Here is an 18,078-nt window from a genome sequence, read left to right on the forward strand (position 1 = left end):
TATGTAAGATTATTTGTATATATGAGAACCAAATCAAGTTATTCTAAAATGTTTAGTGATTAATTAATCCTTAACTCTCATTAAATAACCCAACCCATAAAAAGTTCCTAAAATTCAGTTAAAAACTTTACCAATTACTAAGAAATTTACCAACTTATTTAAAGAATATTCTATGAAAGACTTTTTGGTATTTCTTCTTGTAAATTTCTAAAAGGACAGAATGTAAAAATAACTACATATTCAACTGCATTTGTACTGCAAATATAAGAAGAAGAAGAAATTAGCATTCTCTCCACTCAGCCATGCTGCACCACTCTGTGATCTTAGCACGACACCGAGTTACCATGCAGATGTGTACCTGGACAATTCTGACAGAGCCTCCGCCATCCTGCTATGCTGCCCCTCAATAGCTGCTGGAAGGTCCAATTAGCTTGCTCTACAGCAGTAGCAGGTCAGTACTATTGCCTACCTACTTCCCTGATGACATGGTCTGAATTCTCTGGGATGCCAGTCTGATAACATCCACTGTTTACAATTAAACTCTCAAACAAGTGATAACACACCTAATTCCACAAAAAGAAAATGCAATATAACTCACCGTGCTGTCATTTTCCTTTTCAGAAATTAAATTGCCTCCACTGACCATCAAAGAAATGTCAGAGTTGCCATTGCAAAGGATGTTCTCTGCTATTTGGACAGTGGGCTGCAGGAAAGTCAACTCATTCCTCCTGGATTCAGAGGACAGACAGACCTGGTAGGAATAAGGCAAAGTTCCGTCCTCATAATTGGGTGGGAATATGGCACCAGCCTTTGAATGGGGGTCAGGAATAAAGCACTGAAGGAAAGTGGGGTTCCTTGACCTTCGAAGCTTCATCAGAATGGTCAGAATCACCGTCACCAGGAACAGAAAGGACACCAAGGTCAAGGCCAATACCAAATAAAACTGTAGATCAGACTGATACTCCGAGTCATTTGGTTGGGAGTTCATTTCTGGAAGAGCCTCCTGGAAGTTCTCAGCAAACACCAGGCTCAAAGTTGTGGTGGCTGAGAGAGGAGGATGCCCATTGTCCTTCACCAGGATGACCAGCCTCTGCTTCACTGCATCTCTCTCAAGTAATGCTCGGACTGTTTGCACCTCTCCTGTGTGGGAGCCAATGCTGAAGAGTGAGGGCTCTGTGGCCTGCAGGAGATGGAAGGAGAGCCAGGCATTGTGTCCCGAATCAGAGTCCACCGCCACCACCTTCGTCACCAGATAACCAGACTCAGCTGACCGAGGCACCATCTCAAAGAAAGGTGAGCCCTCTGTTGATTGTGAGGGGTACAGGATCTGCGGAGCGTTATCATTTCGATCCAAAACACATACTGTCACTGTGGCACTGCTATTGAGTGGTGGAGAACCTCCATCTTGGGCCTTCACTTGAATCTGAAACTCCCTGAATTGCTCATAGTCAAAGGAGCGTTGGGCATAGATGATCCCAGTCTCAGAGTTAATGGAGACATAGGAGGAGAGAGGCAGATCCTTGATGTTGCTGTTAAGGATGGAGTAAGTGATTCTGGCATTGCGATCCAGATCTGGGTCTGAGGCCTTGACGTGGAAAATTGAAGCTCCAGATGGGTTGTTCTCTGGAACATAGGCAGTGTAGGAAGATTTTTCAAAGGCTGGTGGGTTATCATTGATATCTGAGATCTGTATGGATATGGATTTGTGTGTGGAGAGTGGAGGTGTGCCTTTGTCTGTGGCTATGATTGTAATATTATACTCGGGAGTCCTTTCTCTGTCAAGGGCACCATCTATGAGGAGCTTGAAGTAATTACTCGAAGATGAGACTATCAGGAAAGGTACAAGTTCCTTCAGGTGACAGGTGACTTCTCCGTTATCCCCAGAATCCCTGTCCTGAACTTTAATGAGAGCAATCACAGCTCCAGATGTGACATCTTCTGGAACTGGGCTGGACACGGATGTAAGGATCACATCTGGAGCATTGTCATTCTCATCAAGAACCTCAATCTCCACATTGCAATGTGCTGCCAATCCTCCTCCATCACTTGCCTGAATTATCATCACATATTTTTGTCTATCCTCAAAATCAACACTTTCTATGAGTGTAATTGTTCCATCTCTGGGATCCAGATGAAACTTCTGCTCAGCTGTTTTTGGGATGTCACTGAAAGTGTAAGTGACCTCAGCATTTGACCCTTCATCACTGTCAGATGCTTTGACTTGAAGCACAGAGGTTCCTTTGGGGGCACTCTCCTTCAGGCTCACTTTATAGATTGTCTGGGTGAAAACAGGGGCATTGTCATTAATATCAATAACTGTTACCAATATTTTGGCTGTTCCGGTTTTTGGAGGTTCTCCACCATCCATGGCTGTAAGGACCATGTGGTGCATCTGTTCCTTTTCCCTGTCCAGTTGTTTCTGCAATATTAATTCTGCATATTTTCCGCCATCATTGCTGTTTTGAATTTCTAGTTTGAAATATGGAGTTGAGCTCAACTGATAATTCTGGAGGGAGTTTATTCCGATATCATCATCTTCAGCATTTCCAAGAGCAAATCGAGTTCCCGGCAGAGTAGATTCACTAAATTTAAGCTCAATATTTTCATTCCGGAAATGTGGAGCATTATCATTGATGTCCTGGATAAAAATATTTACGTGGAAAATATTCAAAGGATTGTGTGCCACAACTTCTAATTCGAGGACACAAGTGGATGATTCCCCACAGATCTCTTCCCGGTCTATCCTCTCATTCACATACAGGTTGCCATTTTGTTCATTCAGATCAAAGAATTGCTTTTCTGAAGAAATACCAAGCTTGCGCTTTGACAGCTCTCTGACATCCAACCCCAGATCCTTAGCAAGGTTCCCCACAAAGGAGCCCTGCTCTGCTTCCTCTGGAACTGAATATTGAGCCTGCTCAGACCCCACCTGGCAGAAGAACACAGACCAGAATATGAACAGAAACAGTACTTGCCTCTTGGTGATCTTCCTTGTTCTCTCTGCCTGCTTTACTTCCATCACATCCATTGCCTTTCCTGATTTCTTCCTGCTTTCAGTACAGTTTTCAAGACTCCCAGTACACTTATTTGAGATAATAGAAATATTCTTCTTTTCAGCTGATCCTTGGGAAACTGAGAGCCTTCCTTTCTTGAGCAGCTTTTAAAATAAAAGCTTTTCCTTTCTGCTCAGCTGAAGTGTTAAGAGACACTGCTCTAAGAGTCTCAGAAATGCTGAGCCATGGCTGCTCCCATGTTGTCCAACAGTGACACTCAGAGTCCACATGGGGAACTGAATTTGCTTATACTGTATTCATGTTTATAATTCTATATTCCTATTTTCCCCTGATATCTATGGAGAATTGTGAAGGACTAAAAATTCTTTCACTGGTTGTCCAAATGTACTTTAGTATCGCTTGATTAGAAGTCACATAAGCTTAATTCAGATTTGTTTTTCATTGCATACAAACTGTTATTTTAATATTTTTATTGCTTTTGCTGGTAGATGATAATGACACTTTAGGGTGTTTTTGATGTAGCATAAACACAAGCAGTTGCCAGCAGAAGAAAACCATGCAATAATTCAGAAAGCCTACATCCCTGCCTAGGGCTGCCATACGTTCGGATTTCCCTGGACGTTACTGGGATTTCAAAGGCGGAATTGACATCTTGGGGGAATTTCCAAAAGTTGGCGCTTTGTCCTCGTTCTTAGGCAAGTCAATCACAAAATCACGGTTTTAGGGGTGTTTTTGTCTAGAAAAAGCTCAACAACTTTCAGGTTTTCCTAAAAACAATTGTGGGATGCCCTGGCAACCCTATCCCTGCCAGAATTCTGGTGATTTGGCCTTTATTTAATTATGAACTTGTTTTATTTTTTAAAATTTGTTCTGTCTTTAAGATTTTGGTGCATTGTGTGCTTTATTTCTGTTCTATTGGCCATAATAAAATGTTGAAAAAGAAATTTAAATTCACTTTAGCACAGGATAACTCTTTCATTCTTTAGTCTTATGCATATTCATTTGACATTTTTCCCATATGTTTGTAATCTTCCCTGTGGCATCTGGCTGGCCACTGCTGCACTAGAGGAAGTTTTGGGTGATACATCTTTCCTTACGATTCTGTGTGATGATTCCTAATTCCTTAGGTGGTGAATTATTCAATATTCTCCCTTTGACTTTTTTGGATGCTTTTCAATGGTATTTCCCAAGAAGACGCATATGATCCTTTTGAATAATTGGTTTTTCATTTATGTTTTCATAGTATTGGTACTTAATTCTATTCAACCTTTGCTAGTAAGATTTTATTACAGTTTTTACATTACAATCCTATACCAACTTACCTGGGTATAAATTCCATTGAAGTCAATGAGACTTATATCTGAAGATAAAAGATTTGTTAGATGTATTGAGGTTTTTTTTTATTGCTTTGGCATATGTGGAAGTTTACTGTAATTAATAAGGAATGTTTATGACACGAAGAAAAAGCTTCTACACAAGTGCATTCAAAGTGTGCACTACTCTGCCAGAATTTCAGTTTGTCAGACTGTAAACTGAAATGTAATAATTAATCATAGTAGTAGTAGTAGTAGTAGTAGTAGTAGTAGTAACAGTAGTAGTTTTGAACTGAGAACTTTCTTTTCTGCTATTATTGTATCAGTGCAGAGCCATTCAGCAGAGAGGATTTGAGTGATGAGAAACTTTCTTTAGGGGGTCTAAGATATATCCAGAACTGCTTGTATCCACTCTTGACTTGAATGCAATCATAGATTCAGAATGATTTTCTAACATTCTATGGGTCTTATTGTTGATATTAATTTGATAGGTTAAATTCTTATTGCCTGAAAACGTGGAGTTATCAGTGAATAGTAACACCATTGTTCAGTGAAGAAAGATTAGCCAAATGCATAGACTAAAACACAATGCATACACATAGCAAAATGAATCTATATTTGACTAATGACCCAGTCCAGCAAGGTAGATTAGAGGATGGATGCCTCCTTCTGGCACAGGCATCCCCAAACTCTGCCCTCCAGATGTTTTGGGACTACAACTCCCATCATCCTTAGCTAGCAGGACCAGTGGTCAGGGATGATGGGAATTGTAGTCCTAAAACGTTTGGAGGGCCTGTTCTAGCACATGGCTCCTGGTTTGGGATTGGGAACTGTAATGCAGGTAGGATAGGGCAGCTATTTCAGTATGCAATTCCCACCAGCACTCAAAGTGCATATAGCAACACACCCTTTCCTTCCAGGCTTAGAGGTACTTTATGCCTACTGTGAGCAATTATTACTTGCACATAACTAGGCACAAGTTACACCTGTTTAAGAATCGTGGTTGGCAAAGAGAACCAGAAGATCATGTTACCATGGGGAAATGTATTTATTTGTTCAAAATAGGTTCATCTCAGCTTTTAGTCCAGGGACTTCCAAAGCAGATCACAACTTGAATGAAAACAATCAATCAACCAACAGGGAGGTGGAAGAAATAATTGACAGTGTAATTGAACATAGAGGTATTCATAGCCTGTCAGTTAATGAGGGGGACAATCAGACTTCCCAGGGGGGAGGCATTCCACAACAGAACAGAAGAGGGGGCCAGAAGTAATCTGCAAGGGGCCATATGCAGATGCTGGGCAAGACAAAAGCCAGTGGTGGACAGGGCTGAAGCCAAATGTGGGCACAGTTGGGGGGAGGGGCCAAGACAAAAAAATAGGCCACCCCTTTCCCCCCTCTTCTGCTACCTTCTTTCCCCCTATTTTTCCCTCCTTGCCACTCACCAAAGTGAGAAGACCACCCACTGTGCCTTCTGGCTTCTGTCTCAGGCAATCAGACCTTCAGTTGCCATGTTTCAAACAGTGAAAATCCGGACAGAAAAGTTGTTGGGCAAGATCGCAACTGCCAACATGGGCTGCCATACGCCCAGATTTTCCCTAACATTTTTCTGATTTCTGCCCAGATGATGCTGACAAATTCTGGATATGTCTGGGAAATTCTGGACATATAGCAACCCGACAGAACACAGAGCAAGGCCTATGATGAGAAATAAATACAGTGGGCAGGCTAGTTTGTGTAGGTAGTTTGCTCAAATATCCTGCACAGAGCCAAACCACAATAAATAAATTTCAAATATAAAATCCTTACTGTCATGTAAGCCCCAGTGGTTTAAGAAAACACAGATTGAAACCAATAAAGATTTCCCCACTAGTAAAATAAGATACTAGCTATAAGTGAAATAAAATAATTACCAACATGTTTCATTGCTTTGAAAAGGGTCAAGAAAAGAGATAAATGGGAAATTCATCTGTCAAGATTTGTAACTACATTTACAATTAGAAGAAAATGTTAGCACACTTGGTCTCTGATTTCATTTCTATTGTTCCAATCTAAATCCCCATTAGCAAAAATAGGATCCTTTACCTCTTAGGCCTGATCATTGGTCGCAGTATGGAAATAATTTGCCTTGGAAGTGTTAAACTGTTTTTTCCTAAAGTCAGTGGTAAGAGAAAGGTAATCACCATAAGAGTAAAGAAATGCTTGGATTCCATCAATGGCCATAAACTGTGAGACAGGAGCACCACTGAAATTCACACTCCTCAACTCAAACAGCTGCAGTTTTCTCCATCTGTGCAACCTGATGACCACTAACACGAGGAAAGTGATGAACAAGCAGGAAACAAAAGCCACTGCAGTCACCAGGTAGATGAGATATGGCTGATTCCCCACCCCACCCCGTCTCTGGTAGTGGTGTTTCTCTTTGGCAGGATCAGGAAGGTATAGGCAGTTTGGGGAACTGCACTGACAGATGTGGAGGGTGCATGCAGCCCACTGGTTATTCACCTCCGTCCTACAGCCATGGAGAGATAGCCCTGCTACCAAAAGATCTGGTAAACCTACCTGTTCTAGGGACCTTGTTAATCATTATTAAACAATGGCACTAGCAGCCTTCAGGAATGCATCCTTAGCTTTAACTAAACATTCAAAGGAGGGGCCTCGGAAAGAGACGTGCAAGCTACACCATGCTGCGGTTCTACTTAGTCTCCCATTCCTGGATGGTGATTGTCTGAGCCAGGAAACCTTTTGTACTCAGGAAAGTTTCCTATGCATTTTAGAATACTGGGAGATCAAATGGGAAATATTGAAATTTATGTGCTCACCTGATGGATTGCTGCATCCTCCGTAACTGTGTTAGAATCACCTATGAGTAACACAGGGCCTGGCTTATCAGGAGCCTGTTGTGGTGTCAGAGTATTGGTACAGCTTCCAATTGGAAAAAGAATCTGACTTTTCCGAGAGCCTGAAGTCAGTGAAACCTCGTGACAATAAGACTGAAGAAATGCCCGGACTCCGTCAATCCCCACAAACTGTGAAACTGGTGCACCACTGAAATTCAAACTTGCATTATCAGACAGCTGAGAATTTTTCCATCTGCGAAGTTTGAGTGCCAATAACACAAGGAGGAAGGCGAGAAACAAGCAGGAGACAAAAGCCACTGCAGTCACCAAGTAGAAAGTGAGATCTGACTGTGGGTCTTCAGATACTGGGACACTGCTCAGATCAGTCAGCATGTCAGGGATGCTGTCAGCCAAGACCACAGTGACTGTGACTGATGCTGACATTGGAGGCTGCCCATTGTCCTTGACTAAAACCACCAGGCTTTGCTTGAGGGCATCTTTCTCCAGAAAGAAGCGGGCCGTCCTGATCTCTCCCGTGTGGAGCCCCAGAGTGAAGAGTCCTGGCTCGGTGGCCTTGATCAGCTGGTAGGAAAGCCAGGCATTCTGGCCAGAGTCCGCATCCACGGCCACCACCTTAGTGACCAGGTAGCCTGGCTCAGAGGAGCGAGGGGCTAGCTCTATCCCTGTGGAGCCATCAGTGGGAGGGGAGGGGTACAGGATTTGGGGAGCATTGTCATTCTGGTCCAGGATGAAGAGAGTCACTGAGACATTGGAGCTGAGTGGTGGAGAACCTCCATCCTGAGCCTTGACCAGGAACTTCAGCTCCCTGATCTCTTCATAGTCAAAAGAACACAGAGCATAGATGACCCCTGTTTCAGAGTTAATTGAGAGGTAGGAGGAGAGAGGGGAGCCAGTCACTTGACTTTCTATGATGGAATAAGTTATTCTGGAGTTCTCTTCCCAGTCTGGATCATTTGCATTTAGAGAAAAGATGGATGCTCCTCTCTGATTATTTTCCATGAAAAATGACTTGTAATCTGATCTTGCAAAGTGAGGTGGGTTATCATTTGTGTCTAAAATGTGCAGAGCTATGATGGTGGCTGTAGAAAGAGAAGGCATTCCATGATCAGTTACTGTGATGGTGATGTTGTAGTTTGCCACTTGTTCTCTGTCAAGGGTGCCATCTGTCACCAAACTATAAAAGTTGTCTATGGATTGTTTTAGCTGAAACGGGAGGTTTCTGGGAATTGTGCATGTGACCTCACTATTGATTCCAGAATCTTGATCTTCTACATTTATAATAGCAATAACTGTTCCGGTTGATGAGTTCTCATGAATGGAGTTGGTCAGAAAGGTCACAGTTAATTCTGGCGCATTGTCATTCAGATCTGTGACCATGATCACAACCTTTGACCTGTCACTTAGACCACCCCCATCCATGGCTTGCACCTCAAATTCATAGAAGGATAATGTCTCAAAGTCCAAGTTTCCCATGAGGGTTATTATGCCAGTTGTTGAATTTAAAAGAAACATTTGTGAGTCCTTTTTTGTGGTTTTTTTGAAGGAGTATTTCACCTCTCCGTTGATTCCTTCATCCAGATCGGTGGCTTTGACTGCACAGACTATGGACCCTTTGGGAATGTTCTCCTCAATGCTGATTTCATAGACTGGTTGGCTAAAAACTGGTGCATTGTCATTTACATCTAAAACAATGACTTGAATTTGAGCAGTGCCAGTCCTGACAGGATCACCCCCATCCATAGCCATAAGAATTAGATCATAAACTGGCTGTTCCTCTCTGTCCAAAGATTTTTCCAGCACCAGCTCAGCATGCTTGGGACCATTATCTCCTGTTTGAACATCCAGAGAAAAATGCACGCTGCCTGTGAGTTGGTAATTCTGAACAGAATTTACCCCCAGATCTGGATCAGTAGCCTCAGGCAGAGGAAACCGAGACCCTTTTATAGATATTTCATTAATTTTCACCTCCAGTTGCCCTGGAGGAAAGTGGGGAGCATTATCGTTTATATCAGTAACTTCCACTTCAACTCCATAAAGTTTTCTTTTACTCTCAACAATAACCTGAAAATTTAATTTGCACTTCTCTGCCCATGCACAAATTTCTTCTCTGTCAATTCTCTCAGTGGTTTGTAAATGACCACTGTTGTAGTTCAAAGCAAAATACTGAATCATACCTGTTCTGGTAAGAATCCGAAGCTCACGGTTTGAAAGATTATTTCCATCCATTCCTAGATCCTTTGCAATATTTCCCACAAAAGAGCCTTTCTGCATCTCCTCTGGAATGGAATAATGAAGTTGTGCAGAAACTGTCTTCAAAATGAACATCAATATGAGGCATTGCAACAAGATTGTCTCTTTACAGCTCCATTGCTTCTGATTTTCTCCCATTTTCTTGCAACAGGATAAATGCCACTTATTCTGGCTCAGACGTTTTTGAGTATGAAATAAATGCTGTTATTTTTTATTTAAAGTTGCTCCTTTTACACTCCCTGCAATGTGTGTGCAAGTATGGTCATGCAGATATTTTCTGTTTATACATTAGAGAATTTATGGAACTCCCAGTGTGTTCTGTAGGCAAATTGGTGAACAGCGACACCCAGAGGCTCAACTGAAAACTATAGCTCATTTTAACAAAATCTTACTTTCATATTTACCTAGACAATCTGAGTCAGGGATGTGATGGACTTAAAGTTCTATATCCTGTTTAAGAGACCCAAGTGATATGGCGAGGCAATCTCATTGTCTTCATCTGGAGTACTTTAAAAAGATAATGTATCTATATTATCTTTTTATCTTTTTATATCATCTATATTATCTTTTTATATCATCTGGAGTACTTTAAAAAGATAATGTATCTATATTAATAGATAAAGGTATCTATTAATATAGTCATGTAAGTAGGGTTTATTGCATGTTTTATATAGCACCCCAGGCTTATCTGCTCTTAGGGTAGCAAGGTGCTCACTCAGAGAGGCTGCTTTAAATGTTTCAACAGTTCATGTGCTTATTCATAAGATAATTGCCCTGTGTAGAGGACCATGGTCTCAGGCATCCAGCAGTCCCGTTCTCTTTTAGTCCACCTTCCTCTCACACCTGCTATGCTCTGGTGAGTGAATTTTAAAGTGGAAAGGACAGCGGGTGAGACGATTGGGGCTGGGGTGTAGCTTTTTTGGGGTGAAGAGGGTTTGCTGCTGTTGTTGATGTTGTTTTTTGTATCTTTATTTTAGATCTTGTGATTTATGTAGAAACTGTTCAGTTTGGTTGTGTTTCATGTTTTATTATCAGTTCCATGTTTTATTTATTGTTTATGACTACTTTTGTTATGTTGTAGTTATGTATTTTTTTATGTCGTAAGCTACCTTGAGCATGGTCTGAACTGTGGAAAGGAGGCATACAAATAAAATAATGTATGTGTGTGTTGGCAGAGGAAGACATCAGAAGGCACAGCGGATTCAGTCTCCCTCAGTATCTCAAGAGCATTTCAGAGGTTTGAGCACTTCATGGTAAATTATTTAAATATATTGGATGCAAAGCCCTGAACAATTCAGGACCTTGTTTTCTGAAAGAACTCCTGTCCCTATATACACCTGGTGGATCACTGAGATCTATTCAAAAACGAATAAGCAAAATTATCAAGGAGTACAAGCAACCCTTTCTATGAAGAAAACTTGCAGCTCTTGGGAATTTGTAGTTTAAAGAATAGGTGGGTAAGAGGTGACATGATAGAAGTTTATATAATTATGCAAAACACTAGAACGCAGGGACATTCAGTGAAGCTGAACGTTGGGAGATTCAGAACAGATAAAAGGAACTAAGTCTTCAAGCAGCACATAGTTAAATGAAGGAACGCAAGCCCACAGGAAGCAGTGATGACAAATCGGCTGGCTTTAAAAGAGGATTAGACAAATTCATGGAGGAAAGGCTATTACCCATAATGGTTACACTCTGCCTCCACAGTTGGAGATAGTAATGCTTTTGAATACCAGTTGCTGGAATCCACAGGATGGGAGGGTGCTTTTGAGCTCAAGTCCTATTTGTAGGTTTCCCACAGGTATCTGGTTGACCACTCAGCCTGGATGCTGAACTGCATGGGCTATTGGCCTCATCCAGCAGGTTCTTCTTATGAAATCATATTATGTTCTTATAAAGTCACAATGTTTTGCTGCTGATTCAGGGCTTGGAAAGGGTGTCATGGACCACAATGGAGCATACACTGAGTCAAGAGTCTATGTGTTGGTTATCTTTTCACTTAACAAGTCCTAGATTACTTACCTAATCTTTTCTTGTTCTCTAACCATAGGATCTGGAAATAATGGTTCTCAAAATTTGCCACTCCGATATCACTTATGATGCTTTTAATCTACCATCCATTATTTTTTTTAATGAAGATAGAGCCAAAAAATCCAACATTTGGACAGTGGGAGCAGGTGTGGCTTTTTTTGGCTCAAATATTTTTATACAGGTCAACCCCTTACACAACACCTGAGTGTCAGCAGAAAACTGACACTACAAATGATCCAAATACATGCGTCACATACTTTGACTCCCACACTATGTCCACTTATAATCCATTCTGTAAAATACTTCTTTCATAAATCTACAGAGTATTAAACTCTCGAATGCTGCTACCATTCACAACTCTAAAGGCATGTTGGGGAGGAACTCAGGAAATCAGATGATACCTTATGGGAAGAAGTGATGAGCAACTATCAGCTCTTCAAGGCAGGAGGAGGAAGCGAACACTGAACTCAGTCTTGACACTCATCCCTACCTGAATGGCACATTCCAATACTTGAGATTTGCTTGAAATTGAGAATGGCAATTTCTAAAAGGAGAGATTGTCATTCTACACCCACTTTCACCTTTTCTTGGGTGGCCGTCCTTGGCTTGGAGCCACATAGCAATTCATGTCTTTCTGCTCATGTCTCTTCACAGCACCCACTCACCCAATGGTGTTCTGAGGAAGGGTTGGTTGTGTTGTCACATCCTGCAAGTGCAGCACCACATGGTGCAATTAAGTAGGTGGAGAGATAACTTTTAATCTTGTTGGGAACCATCATCATCAGGAGCAGAAGTAGCTCATTGTGTATATGGGCTTTAATAAAGGGAAGGTTAGCTTTGGCTATTGTTTTTTCATTCCTGCCATTTGTTCATTCAAAAATTTCCAAACTGATTTTCTTCCCCTATCTTTCCATGAATGAGAATACTATACAACCAGGGAGGCTTGTTTTCAGCAAACAGCAGGAAGAGAAAGAGGCAGCAGTCCTTTGCACTTCCAGTTACAACCTCCGAGTCTGCTTTTTGAGTTGACAGAAAAAGCTCACCTGAAAATTGTTGTGTATTATCTCCTGTACAATAACTAGGCTGACTCTTACTGAAGTCTTGTTTCCCCAAAATGCTATAGTGTTTTATCTAATATGATATTTTGCAGCCAAGATTATGGTGTCCTTTGGTATTAGTTGATATTACATATTTTCTAGTATTGGGGGGGGGGGCTGTTCTCTGTACCAATATTCATAGAACCATAGAGTCGGAAGGGACCACGGCCCTGAGATTAACTCATGCTCTACTGACTAAGATATATTGACAATCATTGTCACTGAAAATGTTGTGTTTTACAGCATTTCCCCAATTAGTTTAGCCAATTGGTCAAGGCTAGAAGTTGTGATGCATGCTATGTATAATATTTTAGTATTCTTGATACTGCTTGCCCACCTTTGGCCTGAATCTCTTCCACTGTATTACTTTTAATTCCTGCTTCTCCTCCCTGCCCCAAAATTAATTAAATTTGTGTATTATTTAAGTATTGAATTAGAACTGTCAGGGGAGAAGGGAAAGAGAACCCTGGTTACACATTCCTTTTGTAATGCAACTTTACCAAATCAACATGGAGTTCATTAGGACCAAGTTTCTGAATTCTTATTAATTTTGTGTGTGTGTAAGGGTTGGTAACTGTCTTTAATAACTCACTGAAATTAGAAGAACTATTTTAATATATATATAATTAATTCTCCTTTGTTTCCAGGGGGTAGGATTTAATTATCATTTCATTTTCTTTACCAGATGTGTAGTCTGACCCATAATTTTGGAACTTCATCTCCACCCCCATCGTTCAGCCCAAACACTGAGGTCCAGTGCCAAGGGCCTTCTGGCGATTCCCTCATTGCAAGAAGTGAGGTTACAGGGAACCAGGCAGAGGGCCTTCTTGGTAGAGGCACGCTCCCAGATGTCAAGGCAATAATCTTACTTTTAAAAGACATCTGAAGGCAGCCCTGTTTAGGGAAGTTTTTAATGTTTAATGCTGTATTGTGTTTTTAATATTCAGTTGGGAGCCACCCAGAGTGGCTGGGGAAACCCAGCCAGATGGGCAGGGTATAAATAAATTAATAATAATAATAATAATAATAATAATAATAATAATAATAATAATAATTTCTAGATTTTTTTCACTATACCTTTATTTGCCTGAAGGATAGTATTAGTTTAGACAATGAGATAACAATGCCATTAGTCTATAATAGTATTTATGCTCCATATTCCCAAATCTAGTACCAAATGTCCCAGGATTTAGCCTTAGTGTTAGGCACAGAATATTGTTGCGATTAAAGATAAATGTGCCCCTGCCTCTCTTGCTCTCTTAGATACAGGAGGATGGCTAGGGCAGCTCAGAAGGGCCCTTGCACAAATGCACACTCATGCAATGGTAGAAGGCTGGCGGGACAGCTTAAAGCCCACTGCCGCTACACTGCAGACGGATTGAAGGAAAGGAAGTACGAATTAGTCCTGTAGTCAAGTCCTAACCTTGACCAATCATGGCTAAGAGCGGATAGGAGCTGGTTGGAGTCACAGATCATTAAAAAGTGTAGACTCGCACACACTGGGCAGCTTCCGTTTTGACTTGAAATGTTAGTCTGGAGCTTCTCAGAAATATGTAAAGGCATGAAGTGGGGGGAGCGCCAGCCCAAATAGCGCCCACCTGAGAGGTGCCAGAACTGCACTCCAGCTGGAAAAAAAGCACTGGATATCATTAACAATTAATGAAAGTAAAAATTACACATTTTATGTTCCCTGTTACAACAGTTATTTCATATATATATGTGTGTTCTTTCTGATAGATAGATAGATAGATAGATAGATAGATAGATAGATAGATGATAGATAGATAGATAGATAGATAGATGATAGATATAGATAGATAGCTATAGATAGATATAGATAATACAAACTTCTTCAAATAAAAAACAAAAACAAGATAAATATAGCATTTACGTTGACCAGCACCATGGTGCCAAAGAACTGAAGCCTGAATGTAGCTCCTGTATTTGATGAAAAGGGGAGCATCAATTTATACTCCCACATAAAATTGTTGAGAAAAAGGGATCATTGCATCTACAGGCCTTCAGAAGGTCAACAACAGGACGTTTTCAAAAGGCAAAGTTCATTGTGCACATGGTAGAGATGCACTACAGAATATGCAAGATGACTTCACCTGCCATCAGCACTACAAGACATACTACCAAGACATAGAGTAAGAAAGACAACCTATCTGTTCTAGAGATCATTATACATTGTTAAACAATGGCAGTAGCAGCATTCAGGAAATCTTTATACTCAGGAAAGTTTCCTATGCATTTTAGAATACTGGGAGATCAAATGGGAAGCCTTGACATTTATGTGCTCACCTGATGGGTTGCTGCCTCCTCCGTAACTGTGTTAGAATCACCTATGAGTAACACAGGGCCTGGCTTATCAGGAGCCTGTTGTGGTGTCAGAGTATTGGTACAGCTTCCAATTGGAAAAAGAATCTGACTTTTCCGAGAGCCTGAAGTCAGTGAAACCTCATGGCAATAAGACTGAAGAAATGCCCGGACTCCATCAATCCCCACAAACTGGGAGATGGGAGCACCATCAAAATGCACACTTCCATTGTCACATAGCTGAGAATTTTTCCACCTGCGAAGTTTGAGTGCCAGTAACACAAGGAGGAAGGCGAGGAACAAGCAGGAGACAAAAGCCACTGCAGTCACCAAGTAGAAGGTGAGATCTGACTGAGGGTCTTCAGATACCGGGACGCTGCTCAGATCAGTCAGCATGTCAGGGATGCTGTCTGCCAAGACCACAGTGACAGTGACTGATGCCGACATTGGAGGCTGCCCATTGTCCTTGACTAAAACCACCAGGCTTTGCTTGAGGGCATCTTTCTCCAGAAAGAAGCGGGCCGTCCTGATCTCTCCCGTGTGGAGCCCCAGAGTGAAGAGCCCTGGCTCGGTGGCCTTGATCAGCTGGTAGGAGAGCCAGGCATTCTGGCCAGAGTCCGCATCCACGGCCACCACCTTAGTGACCAGGTAGCCTGGCTCAGAGGAGCGAGGGGCCAGCTCTATCCCTGTGGAGCCATCAGTGGGAGGGGAGGGGTACAGGATTTGGGGAGCATTGTCATTCTGGTCCAGGATGAAGAGAGTCACTGAGACATTGGAGCTGAGTGGTGGAGAACCTCCATCCTGAGCCTTGACCAGGAACTTCATCTCCCTGATCTCTTCATAGTCAAAAGAACTCAGAGCATAGATGACCCCTGTCTCAGAGTTAATGGAGAGGTAGGAGGTAATAAGGAATTTGTCCATGTTCCCTTCAATTATGGAATAACTTACTCTGGCATTTTCCTCCCAGTCTGGATCATTTGCTTTTAAGGAAAATACTTGAGCTCCTCTTGGATTGTTCTCTGTAAAATAAGCCAAGTAAGATGGTTCTGCAAAGACAGGAGGGTTGTCATTTGTGTCTTGGATATGAAGTAGGATAAAAGTTGACACAGAAAGTGGTGGAATTCCATGGTCAGTAGCTGTGATAGTGATGTTGTAGTCTGCTGTGTTCTCTCTGTCAAGGTTACTGTGTGTCACCAAACTATAAAAGTTATCAAAAGACTGTTTTAGTTGGAAAGGGAGCTTACTGGGAATTGAACATGTGACCTCCCCATTGACCCCTGAATCTTCATCTTGTACATTTAGAAGGGCAATAACTGTTCCTATTGGTGAATTCTCAGAAATGGTATTGATGAAAAAGGTTATTGATAGTTCAGGTGCATTGTCATTAACATCCGTAACAATTATCACAACTTTTGACCAGTCACTCAGCCCTCCTCCATCCTCAGCCTTCACCTCAAAGTCATATGAGGATGATTCCTCATAATCAAGGTTTCCCATTAAGGTAATTGTACCAGTTGTTGAGTTTAAAATAAACATTTTGGAATCCTTCTTTGTGATTTTTTTGAATGAATATTTTATCTCTCCGTTTTGTCCTTCATCCAGATCAGTAGCACTAACTGTAGCAATGCTGGACCCGTTCAGAATGTTCTCCTTGATGCTCATTTCATAGATTGGTTTGCTGAAAACAGGTGCATTGTCATTTGCATCTAAAACAATGACTTGGATGTTAGCAGTGCTGGACCTGACTGGATCGCCTCCATCAGTAGCTGTGAGGATCAGATTGAAAACAGATTGCTCTTCCCGGTCCAGATTTTCCCCCAACACCAGCTCAGCAGATTTGACACCATTTTCTTCAACTTGCACCTCTAGAGAAAAATGGCTGCTGCCTGTGAGTTGGTAGGTCTGTATAGAATTTGTCCCTAGGTCTGGATCCTGAGCTTCAGGCAGAGGGAACCGGGATCCGACAGTAGATGCCTCACTGATTTTCAGTTCCTGTTTCCCCGATGAGAACTGGGGAGCATTATCGTTTATATCAATAATTTCCACTTGAACCCCATAGATCTCTATTTTGCTCTCAACTATAACATCAAAACTTAAAACACACCTTTCTGCCCTTCCACAGACTTCCTCTCTGTCTATTCTCTGAGAGGTTTGTAAATGGCCACTGTTGTAATTCAAAGCAAAATACTGACTCGTACCTGTCCTGGTAACAATCCGTAGTCCATGGTCTGAAAGATGATTTCCATCCACTCCTAGATCCTTTGCAATATTCCCCACAAAAGAGCCTTTCTGCATCTCCTCAGAAATGGAATAATGAATCTTCCCAGAAACTATCTTCCAAGCAAGCACAATTATGAGGCATTGCAAGACCCTTTCTTTGCAGATCCACGGCTTCTGATTTTCTTCCATTATCTTGCAACACTATCTAGGACTCAGGAGCTTCTGGGTTTTAAATTAGTGGTTTTTAAAAAATAAAAAATAGAAGTCTCTGTTAAGAGTGCCTACAATATCTGTGCAAGCTTGATGCATCAGATATTTTGTGCTTGTGTTTAAGAATACTGTGGCTGGGTTAGCTGAATATCTGTCTTCCTGTGCCAGATTAGTAAACAGCGACACTCAGAGGCTCAACTGAAAAGTGGAGATTATTTTTCCTACATTGGTAGTCCTGTATTTGCCATTATGAAACAATTATTTTGCTTTAAGAATGGGCATAACACGAGTATAAATTTTTATAAGTAAAAAATTGCCCTAAAGAAACAACATCAAACATTTAGACTTCAGATTAATTTGTACTGGTGGCTGTTGTCGGCTATTACAATTTTTTAAAAAAATAGACTGGTGTTTTAGGCATTTATTGACAACGTTGCATAAAATAGTGTGTATAAGAGATTATTCACTTATTTTAATAAAATAGGACTAAATTCCATGCATGAACACCAATCTTAATTCATTGGCTTCAATCTTCAAAAGTCAGGCATCAGAGCCTTGAGAGCTATTTATTCTGATGCTCCACATTAGAATATCCTTCTATCATACTTCACCAGATGGAATTACTATCTATTAAAGCATATAGAATTTTTTGTCTGTAGCCTAGCTACAAAGAAATAAAGGTTACTTTAAAATGTGTAGAATTAGATGTGGGTCTTTTCTTCCTTACCCTATGTAAATATAGTTAGTTATGCTTAAACCCTTT

At 41.2% G+C, this 18,078-nt stretch overlaps 1 protein-coding gene and 3 pseudogenes across 1 annotated transcript in view; all 4 read right to left on the minus strand.

Annotated features, from left to right (window-relative positions):
• The window catches only part of LOC114601412 (protocadherin gamma-A5), a 315,625-nt gene that overhangs the window by 273,314 nt on the left and 24,233 nt on the right, over window positions 1–18,078 (minus strand). The gene's annotated exons all lie outside the window — the stretch shown is intronic.
• Window positions 390–3,261, minus strand: LOC114601113 (protocadherin gamma-B1 pseudogene; annotated as a pseudogene).
• LOC114601124 (protocadherin gamma-A6 pseudogene) lies at window positions 7,138–9,901 on the minus strand (annotated as a pseudogene).
• Window positions 14,859–17,524, minus strand: LOC114601421 (protocadherin gamma-A6 pseudogene; annotated as a pseudogene).

This window comes from Podarcis muralis, chromosome 8, assembly GCF_964188315.1.
Source record: "Podarcis muralis chromosome 8, rPodMur119.hap1.1, whole genome shotgun sequence".
In the NCBI taxonomy this organism is placed as follows: Eukaryota; Metazoa; Chordata; class Lepidosauria; order Squamata; family Lacertidae; genus Podarcis; species Podarcis muralis.